The sequence below is a fragment of the Medicago sativa genome, chromosome 3 (genome assembly GCF_051527215.1).
Source record: "Medicago sativa cultivar Bolivia chromosome 3, Bolivia_mono, whole genome shotgun sequence".
NCBI classification, from domain to species: domain Eukaryota; kingdom Viridiplantae; phylum Streptophyta; class Magnoliopsida; order Fabales; family Fabaceae; genus Medicago; species Medicago sativa.
Window position 1 is genome coordinate 37,058,653 of NC_140751.1, and position 9,651 is coordinate 37,068,303.

Genomic DNA, 9,651 nt, shown 5'->3' on the forward strand with positions numbered 1-9,651 from the left:
ACTTTACTAAAACCATCAAACAAAAGCAATAACCTTTATCCCATCATTATCTTCTCTTTCTCTTCACTTAAATTCAGAGAAATCGTGTGTGTTCTCTTCTTCCCGTTCAGACACCTCCTTGCTCATCACGTCTCTACCTCTCACAAAATCAATCTAGTTGCTATGATCTTCAAAAACGACCCACAGATCACCAAAGAATCTGTCACAAAACCTTGTGATATTGAATCGCCTAAACAGATTGATCCCATCTCAACTGTGACTTCTCCAAAATCTGAAAAGAAAACTGCAACAAAGTGTTTTTCAAAGAAGAGGATGGCTCCTAAAACAAAAAGGGGTGAATCAAAAACCCCCTTGAGCATGTTTGACTTGTACCAAAAGGAGAATCCTTTCATCTCCACTGTTGTCGAACCTAGTGTTGGGACATTCAAGAAGGATCCTCTCGTTGGTGATATTGAAGCTACTACCAAGAATGCCTCACTCAAGGCTGAAAAAGGTAACTCATGTAAAACCCTAATTTCTGTTGTACCTGAATCTGGTAGAAAATTAGGTTTAGAGGACTTGAAAGAAGCTATAGATCGGTCCGAAAATGTGTAGGTAGTTGATTCTTATGTTAATGTGGAGATTGCTACAAAAGACACTATTCAACCCTCTCCTAACAAAAGTAATGATCTAGAGAATGGTGAACCAAATGTTGGAACATCCTTGGATCAACAGAAAAAATAGTTTGACAATGTTGAATCACCTGAAGTTGAATTAGGCCATGAGAAAGAAACTGAACAGGAACAAGTGTCTGGTAATAATACTGCAAACTCTTCCTCTGACAAGAAAGAACAGACTGAGGCAGAGCAGAATGAGGTAGAGAGTAATCCAGAGAGGATGTTGCCAGTAAAGAGGATGAAGAAAACATGGTGGGTGTTGATGATATAGATTCTGATGATGTTCCACTGAGCAGGAAATTTAGTGGGAGTATGGCCAAAAGACTAAGAAGTAGCAAAGGAAATGCAGTTCTCTCTGAGGCAGAATCTCCAAAGACTAGGGTCAAGAATGTTGGTATTGGACCCAAGTAAGGATGGAGCAAGGTGAGGTTAAAACCACTGTTGGTAGGACAAGAAAGAGGAAGGGTGTTTCCTCTAGTGAATCTGAGTATGATGTTGAACTGGATGTCGAGCACACCACCTCCTCAGCTTCGAAGAAATCTGCTGGTAAGAAGGCTCAAAGAACTGTTGAAAGTGTGCCTATTTTGATTTGTAATACCTTAACACTCTGGATCTTTATTGGTATTCTACTAGTACTCTGCATTTCTGAAATCATTCTTCTGGTCTCTCTCTCTGGTGTTATTCCTCTTTGTTTGGCATATTTTGTGGCTAAAAAGGGGGAGAAAAATTTGATGTTTCTTTGAATGTACTCCTTATCTGTATATGTGCTCTGCATGTATCTATAATATGCCTGTATGTGTATGCCTGACTGCTTATATATATTATATGTTGCATTTTGCAACTATTTCAGGCTTGTGTGTATATGTTGGCTCTCATGATGCAACATCTTGATGGTTTGATAAGTCTTCATGTTAATCTGAGAATCTGTTCTGAGCATTTTTGTTTGTACATGTTCCCTTGCTGACATCCTCTGATATGTTGGGACATCTCTATGAAGACTAGTGTAGAAGTTAGCACTTGTGCTAGAACATCTCTGTGCTTCTGAGATTCTGGTTTTCTCAGATGTTGTACATGTTCCCTGCAAATGCTCAATCCAAGGTTGGAACATGTTTGTAAGACTCTGTGCAGATGTTGGCACTTCAGCTGCAACATCTTGATGTAATTCTGAGAGTTTTCTCAGAATTCTAGTGTACATGTTCCCTGCTACTCTTATATTATGGAACATGTGTGGATGACTTCTTAATGTCAAAGTGTGTGTGTGACCTTTGATAGGTCTGCTAGTATATATTTGCTGATAGTTTGCTAGTTTGTGAATATTCCTTGAATGTCTATGTCCAGATCCTGAATCTTATCTGTCTATGCATTTGGAGCTTGTTAAAAGGTTAAAATTTCATGAATGCATATATTCAAGGGGAGTGATACTTCTATGTGTGCTTGTGCTTAGACAAATCTGATTGAAGGATGTTGAGTCAGTAGTTTAAACATGTGTATCTATCACTTGTAAGTTAGGGGATTTGTGTTTCCTGACTTCTTTTTGTTGTTGTTGATAGTTCTCTGAAGACATCCAAGTTTGTCACATGTAAGTATGGGAATCTAGGTTTCTGTGCTTCTATGGTTAGTTGGTGACAGTACTCTGTAGGTATGGGTAATTTGTTTTTTCCTTGCCTCTATGTGTGGCAGGTACTCCTGTCTGATGTGCTAAAGGATGTTGGAATATCCTATGTCTGTAGCATTGGAACTTAATTTTCCTCTGCTCTTGAGAGAGCTTGCATCTCTCCTCTTCTGTGTTGGAAGTTATCTTCCTTGACTGTAGCATTGGAATTTATTTTTCCTCTGCTCTTGAGAGAAATTGGTTCTCTCTTCATCTCCTGTACAAGAACTTATGTTCCCTAGTTGTAGCTTAGGAATTTATTCCTTAGCTCTGGAGACTATGCTACAAATCTGATCCGCTGCTGCATGTCTCTGATCCAGTGTAATACCTCTGCCAGCTTAAGCTGTGATTGAAGATCTGTGAGGTATTCTATGTATGCACACCTTTGTTTTGTCTAAAGTGATATTGTCTGCTACTTCTTCTTCTTAAATATGTGTTCGTGATGACTTGAGGAAGTGTATCTATGGTGTCTCTTTGGATTCTGTGTGCTAGCTGTATCTTCATTGGTGTGTGCTCATGCTCTTGGAGGAATGGTATCTTTTGTATCCCTGTGTTTCGTAAGTATTGGCCTTGATTTGTTTTAGCAAAAAATTTGCCAAAGGGGGAGATTGTTGGGTATTTGTATTGGTTGCATTGTTGCTAAAACAAATATCCTTGTTCTGTAAGTTGGAACCAATGTTCCAGCATGTGGTTAGGCAGCTCTGTAAGATATTGGATACAATGTTCCAACATCTTGGCATGGTTCAGTGTGTCTGGGTTTCTGCCTTATCTGTACGCGCGTATTTTATTGTTTAAGGAAACCGTATTTCCTTTACTTACTGACCAAGTAACGCGCATATTTTATAAGAATCAATTTTGGAATATTTCTAAAATAGATATTTTATTTTAGGAAATATTTGTTACGATTTGGAATGTTTCAAAATAGGTTCCGACATATTAGGACTTTCCAGATTTGTTTCTGATTCTGTTTTGCAGGTTTGCTGAACCAATTGATAGACGTTTGGCAAGTGCACCAAATACTATCGAAGTAGTAAAAATATCGTTCCCACGAGGACTGCTTTTAACTTCAATAATTCAATTGCGTTATATAATTAGGATGTATAAAAGTTATTTTTGGTTTGCCACTAGGCAGTAGATTTGGTTTGATTTTAAGAAATCAAATAAAGAAGTAAAGATTTGATTAAGAAAATAGGAGAGAGATGAGATCAGGTCTTCGAATCCTCTATGTTTCCCCTAATTGGTTACTGCACCTATTATTACTAATGATTCTCTAGTTTCACGATAGTTAACAAATTAGCCCTAATCAATCCCTTGAGTTAGAACCCTCTTTTTAAACTACAGCCCCTAATTCCTTAGGTGGTCTAATAATCATCAAAGGTTTAAGCACGTTAACCTAATATCACTAACAAACGATTATCCATTCCTAGACTAACCATGTTTATTAGAACAATTCAATTAGGTCTAAGTCGAAAGCTATGGTCAGTAGTCATTCGATCTCACAAAATCATGTTTATATTTGATCAGGATATAAAAAGCAGTAAGAACAATTGAATTGAATGAAAACTAGAATATCATTAATAAGTAATAGAGTTTCACAGCAACATATGATCAATTAGGGTTACATAGGTTCATCTCCGACCTAATCTCTAAGAGATTTAGCTACTCATAATTGAGTTTACAAATAGCATAATCAATGAAAGAATTAAAACATACATAAACTGGGTTAGAGATGATGAAATCCTCTCCGCTGCAGCCTTCTGGGTGTTAAAATCGCACTTTCGTTCTCCAAAATCGTAACCCTTGTTCTTCAGATTGAGTGCAGTATTTATAGAAGTCATGGGCCTGACCCATCAAAATCGCGCCGCGCCATGTATATAGGCGTGCCGCGATTTCCCTCAAACAGGGAGGATGTAATTTTGTTTCAAAAATCGCAGCACGGCTTGAAATTGGCGTGGCGCGATTTCCTTCGAACAGACTTCAACATTTAAGCTTTTTGCACTCCAGAACAGTAGAAATTGCATAAGAACTCTATCAAAATGTCACAATAAGTCCCTAATATTACGTAATGACAGAATGTCATCACAACCCCAAACTTAAACCATTCCTTGTCCTCAAGGAATTTGCTTGCAACAGTGACAAACGACAGTAAAATAACAGTTACCTGACAAAACGATAGTACCCAAAAGTTCATTCTCCTTCTAGCTAAAGATGAGCTAGTTTGACTTGTTCGCATCCACCAATTCACAACTCCACGCATTCAATTGAACAAGGTTCTACCAGTCGACATGCAGGTCTACATATTACCATACGCTTGAAAAGTTTCTAAATATCAATCAAAGTCAATATCATTACACACTTTTGAGGTCTTTAGGGTTATAACGGGGCTTAGGTGAAAGGTGGGATATATTTGGATAAGTAGGCTACACAAAATTTGAGTTAGGCATTCCTACGGAAGTTAAAGCACAAAATTCAATCCTTCATTCATTCACCTTGTGGAAATACAATCAATGCAAAGGTACTAGAGAATATTTTTAACATTTAGGGACAATCGAGTTTGAAGTTACTCGGATTTTCAATGTTTTGTCCCTTTTTCATCATTCAATTTCTTTTTTTTTTTTTTTTGATACACCATTTTTGTGTGTATTTTGCATGTCAATTTCATATTTCTTTCATTTTTGTTCTCTAATTCTCTAGTACCCCCACCCCAAACTTAGTTGGCTGCAAATTCCAATAGCAACCCCAAACTTAATCTTTAGCAACATTCTACAATGCCTTAACTCAGAAAATACATTAAGGGACAAGTCCTAAAAGTCTCTAGGCTTGTAATGTAGTTTGTCACCGAACAAAAAGTTCTAATCCTACCGGCTCATAATTGGTTAAGAAAGGATAAATTCAACAAATTAAAACAGGGTAGGCTTCAAAAAGGCTCACAGGACCAAGCACTTTTGCCTCAGTGTGTAATTGACAAAGACCAATCAATAGTAGAGAAACAATGCAAGTTCTAGAAATGTAGTTGCATGGAAAACTAATCTAAATATAAGTAAATTGAAAAACAAGATTTGGCAATGAACCTTATGGCTGAGATTTCTGGGAGTATGTGACTACCTAGCAACGCCGTACACTTCGCCTTTGAATCAAGTCACCCCTCCTTTAGAACTTTTGGAATACCGTTTCATCAAACAACTGTTACTAAACTGGAATAAGTCACATGAAACAAAACAAATTCATTAATAATAAACAAGTGCAGGAGCAATTACAATAGGGAAATAAGTTCAATGGACTTCGACATAAAAAGAAAATAAAGAAAATACATCAAAAGAAAAATAACTAAAAATAAAATACAAAGCAGAAAATGCTAATCCATCAGTAGATCAGCCCATGTTCACACCATCATCCGAGTGTCCAGCCCCCGGTGTCCTCAATCCTTCGAAGATGCCATCCCCTTGATCTTGCTCGGTGGTGTTGAAATCATCAGTGATTTCCCTCCTCATGCGCAGCCCATACTCTTCTTGATGTGTAAAATATTGCTCCATGTGCTCACGGGAGCCTCCAAACCTCTCATAAGACCCACGAATCGGACCCATATGCAATTGAGCCTCCGCAGCAAACGCAGCTGAGAACCTAGGACGGTTCACCCACAACTGGTCCGAAGTCTCATTCATCCAATTAGCTTGCACATGCATGAATTCCTCAAGCTTTGGATGAAGAGGAGCATAACCTCCTTGGCTACTACTCCCTCCTTGCTCCATTTGTTGTTGCCTCGCTGCCTCCCTCTCTCTCTCCTTCATATAGCCTTCATATTTCTTGACAAACCCATCCATGACCGAGTCGGTGATTGGCTTCATATTGCTTGTGTTGAGATCACTATCATAAGCCGGTACCAACTCTTGCTCACACAACCAATTAATTAGACTCCCATGCCCCAATTGTGTGGTGTTTCCGGTTGCTAGATCATGAAGACTATTGGCCAAGAGGCGGCCAATATCTATAGGGTGCTCCTTGATGATGGCATAGGCAGCAAGCACCCTCTTGAGAGGAATTTCAGAAGTGCAGGATGCACTCTCAAGAGTCTGGACCACATATGATACCCACGCCTTGGGTACCGGCAGCATCTCCGCATAGGTAAGCATCCGGGACTTTTTCCAAGTCGACCCAGGCCTACACATGGTGGTGATGATCTCATCAAAAGTATCCTCCGTAATAGCAAATCTCTCCCTCCTCAATTTTTCAACCCAACACTCTTCCGGTGCTTGAACATTCAGCCATGCGTTGAGAGCATCCGGGCTGAAGTCAATGTACTTTCCTCGAACAAAAGATTGAAAGGGTGTATCGGACACCCTTGCATTTGCAAAGAATTCGACGATCACCGTTTTGTTGTTTGCCTCGTCGATCATTTCATTCAATCTTGTCCATCCCCTCCTTCGTATTTCAGACTCAAAGAAAGGATATTTCACAAGCTTTGTGAAATCAAACTTCCTCTCCCCTATGACTTCAAAACTCTTCATAGATTGATGGAACTCCTGGGCTAGGTCATTGATGAAATGGATGGCGTTTTCGGGTGGTTCGGATGCGGCACGGGGGCGTTTGGATTTGCTTGTGGATGGTTTGGGGTTGGTGGCTTTCTTGGAGCGAGTGTTTCTTTGGTTGGAGGCCATTTGTGGTTTAGGAAGATGGTGAAAGGAAAGTTTTGTGAAGTTTGGGAAAATTTGGAATGTTTGTGGTTTGATGGTGGTTTGGGTTGGTGAATTTGTGATAAGAATGTGGTTTGATGATGGTTAGGAAGTGAATATTGAGATGAAGATGAAGAGAATTCGTGAATGGAAGTTTAGGGAAGTTTTGGTAGAGAAAGGTAGGAAGAATGGAATGAAAATGATGATGAACAGTGAAGGATTTATAGGTCTGTTTGGGCAAAATCGCGGCACGCCAAAATGCAAGGCGCGGCGCGATTTTGAGTTGCAACGGTCAATAACGGGCAAATTTTGTAACGGCTAGTAACGGATAGTTCCAACGGCTATTTTTTTTTTCACAAAACAGTCAAAATCGCGCCGCGCCTTGTATATTGGCGTGCCGCGATTTTGGTGAAACAGGGGGTAATTCCTTGCTTTCTCAGGCCAAAAATTTTGTTTTCTTGAAAAATGCCTGAGTTCATTGAATCTTTGAAAAACTTTTGAGGAGAAAATCATGCAAGACATCAGTACCTTGCATGATTTTCTTGGCAAGAGGTATCCTTGAACAAATTTTTAAACTTTCCTGCCTTGTATTAAAAGAAAAGAAAAATATTTTTGTGTTTTTATTTTAGAAAGCAATAAAATCATACCTGAAAAATAAATAGTGGGTTGCCTCCCACTTAGCGCTTCTTTACCGTCACTAGCTTGACTGATGACTATCCCTAAGGATCAGTTGATGTGGCTCCCTCTTCATTGTTTGGGAGTCCTCCTTCACGGTACCGTTTCAGCTTTTGTTCCTTACCCTTGAAAGTTCCTTGTGCACCAGACTTCCTTAGGTCCACAGCTTCATCAACAGGCTTGTTTCTGGCCAACCCTTCGTCATAGTACCTCCTAATTCTTTCTAAAGTATCAGAGAGAGTTGAAAGCATACACCATTGAAAAGCAGCCGGCCCATTACGCCTCCCATAGGGAATCCTCTTATAAGCCAATTTACCACCTGGACCAGTGGTAGTAGTCTTTATTTCATTGTTACCAGCTGTCAATCCCCCATACTTGTTGTCACGGATGTCTCCTAATGATTGCTGTTGCATCTGTCCTTTGCTTACTTCCAGTTGCTTAACACCCTCTATCATTCCAACATCTTCAATCACTTCTTGTCTGTCTCTAGATTCCACACTTTCCACCTCCGTAGATCGAATAGGTTGAGATTCAAGGGATTTATCTTCGTCTGTTTCTTCCACCACGTCAATCCGGTAACACTTGGGATTCTCATCTTGGTGCTTCATTGCCTCAAAGATATTGAAGACTACCTGCTCCTTATGGAATCTCAACATTAGCTCTCCACGCTCAACATCAATCAAAGCACGACCAGTTGCAAGGAAAGGTCTCCCTAGAATGAGTGGCATGTCTTCATCTTCAGCCATATCTAGGACCACAAAATCTGCTGGGAACACCAAGTCATTAACCTTGACTAGCACATCTTCAAGTATACCGAAAGGATAAGAGATTGACCGATCAGCTAAAGTAATGGTCATTCTTGTTGGTTTTGGTTCCCCACACTTAAGCTTCTTCATCATTGAAAGAGGCATCAGATTTATACTTGCTCCCAAGTCACATAAATCTCTTCCAATGTCTACCGGTCCAATTGAACAAGGGATAGTAAAAGCACTAGGATCCTTCAGCTTAGGTGGCAGCTTCTTTTGAAGAATAGCACTACAATTCTCAGAAAGTGCTATGTTCTCATCATCCTTAGGCTTCCTTCGTTTAGTCAACAAGTCTTTCATGAACTTAGCATATAACGGCATTTGATCAAGAGCTTCACCAAAAGGAATATTCACCTGAAGTTGTGAGAAAAGTTGCATGAATTTCTTGAATTGGCCTTCATCCTTTTCTTTCTTCTTTGAAAGGTGAGGGTATGGAAGCTTCACATATGATGGAATAACCTGTGGTTTGTCTCCATCTTTCAAAATCTGACTCTTCGACTTCCTCAAGATTGAATCTTCATCAATTAACTTCTCACTTTTTTCTCCCTCTATTTTTTTCTTCCTTTCGTTTTCAACTTCTCCATGATCATTTTCTTTTTCAACTACACCCTCATCATTTTTTTCAACTACATCATTCTCCTCCACCTCAACCACTTCATCAACCTTCTTTGGAGCTTTTGGAACTAAAGGTGTCAAAACCTTTTTGCTCCTCAGTTCAATAGCATTACAAGACTCATTCTTAGGGTTATCTTTAGTGTTACCTGAGAATCCGCCTTTGTTTTGTTCAGCCAACTGCTTAGCTAATTGCCCCAGTTGAGTTTCAAGCATCTTCCTAGAAGCTTCATTGTTCTTTCTTTCAGCTTCTTGACTCTTCTTCATCTCTTCAAAGTTGCCTTGAGTCATCTTCATGAAGTTCATCATAGTTTCCTCAAGAGCTGATGGCTTCCTTTGTTGTTGTTGAGGAGGAGTAAGCATCTGAGAGTTCAAAGCATTGTTATTTGAGTAGCTTAAATTTGGATGCTTATTAATGCCTGAATTGTAGTATTGATTCTGCCTTTGATATCCTCCCATGAAGTTAGCTTCTTCACTTGATCCTTCCGGAACACATTCACCGTTGGGATGTTCTTCACCACATAAGTCACACTTGATTGCAGCCACTTGTTGTTGCTTATGAGCCAAAGTGAAGCCTTGAA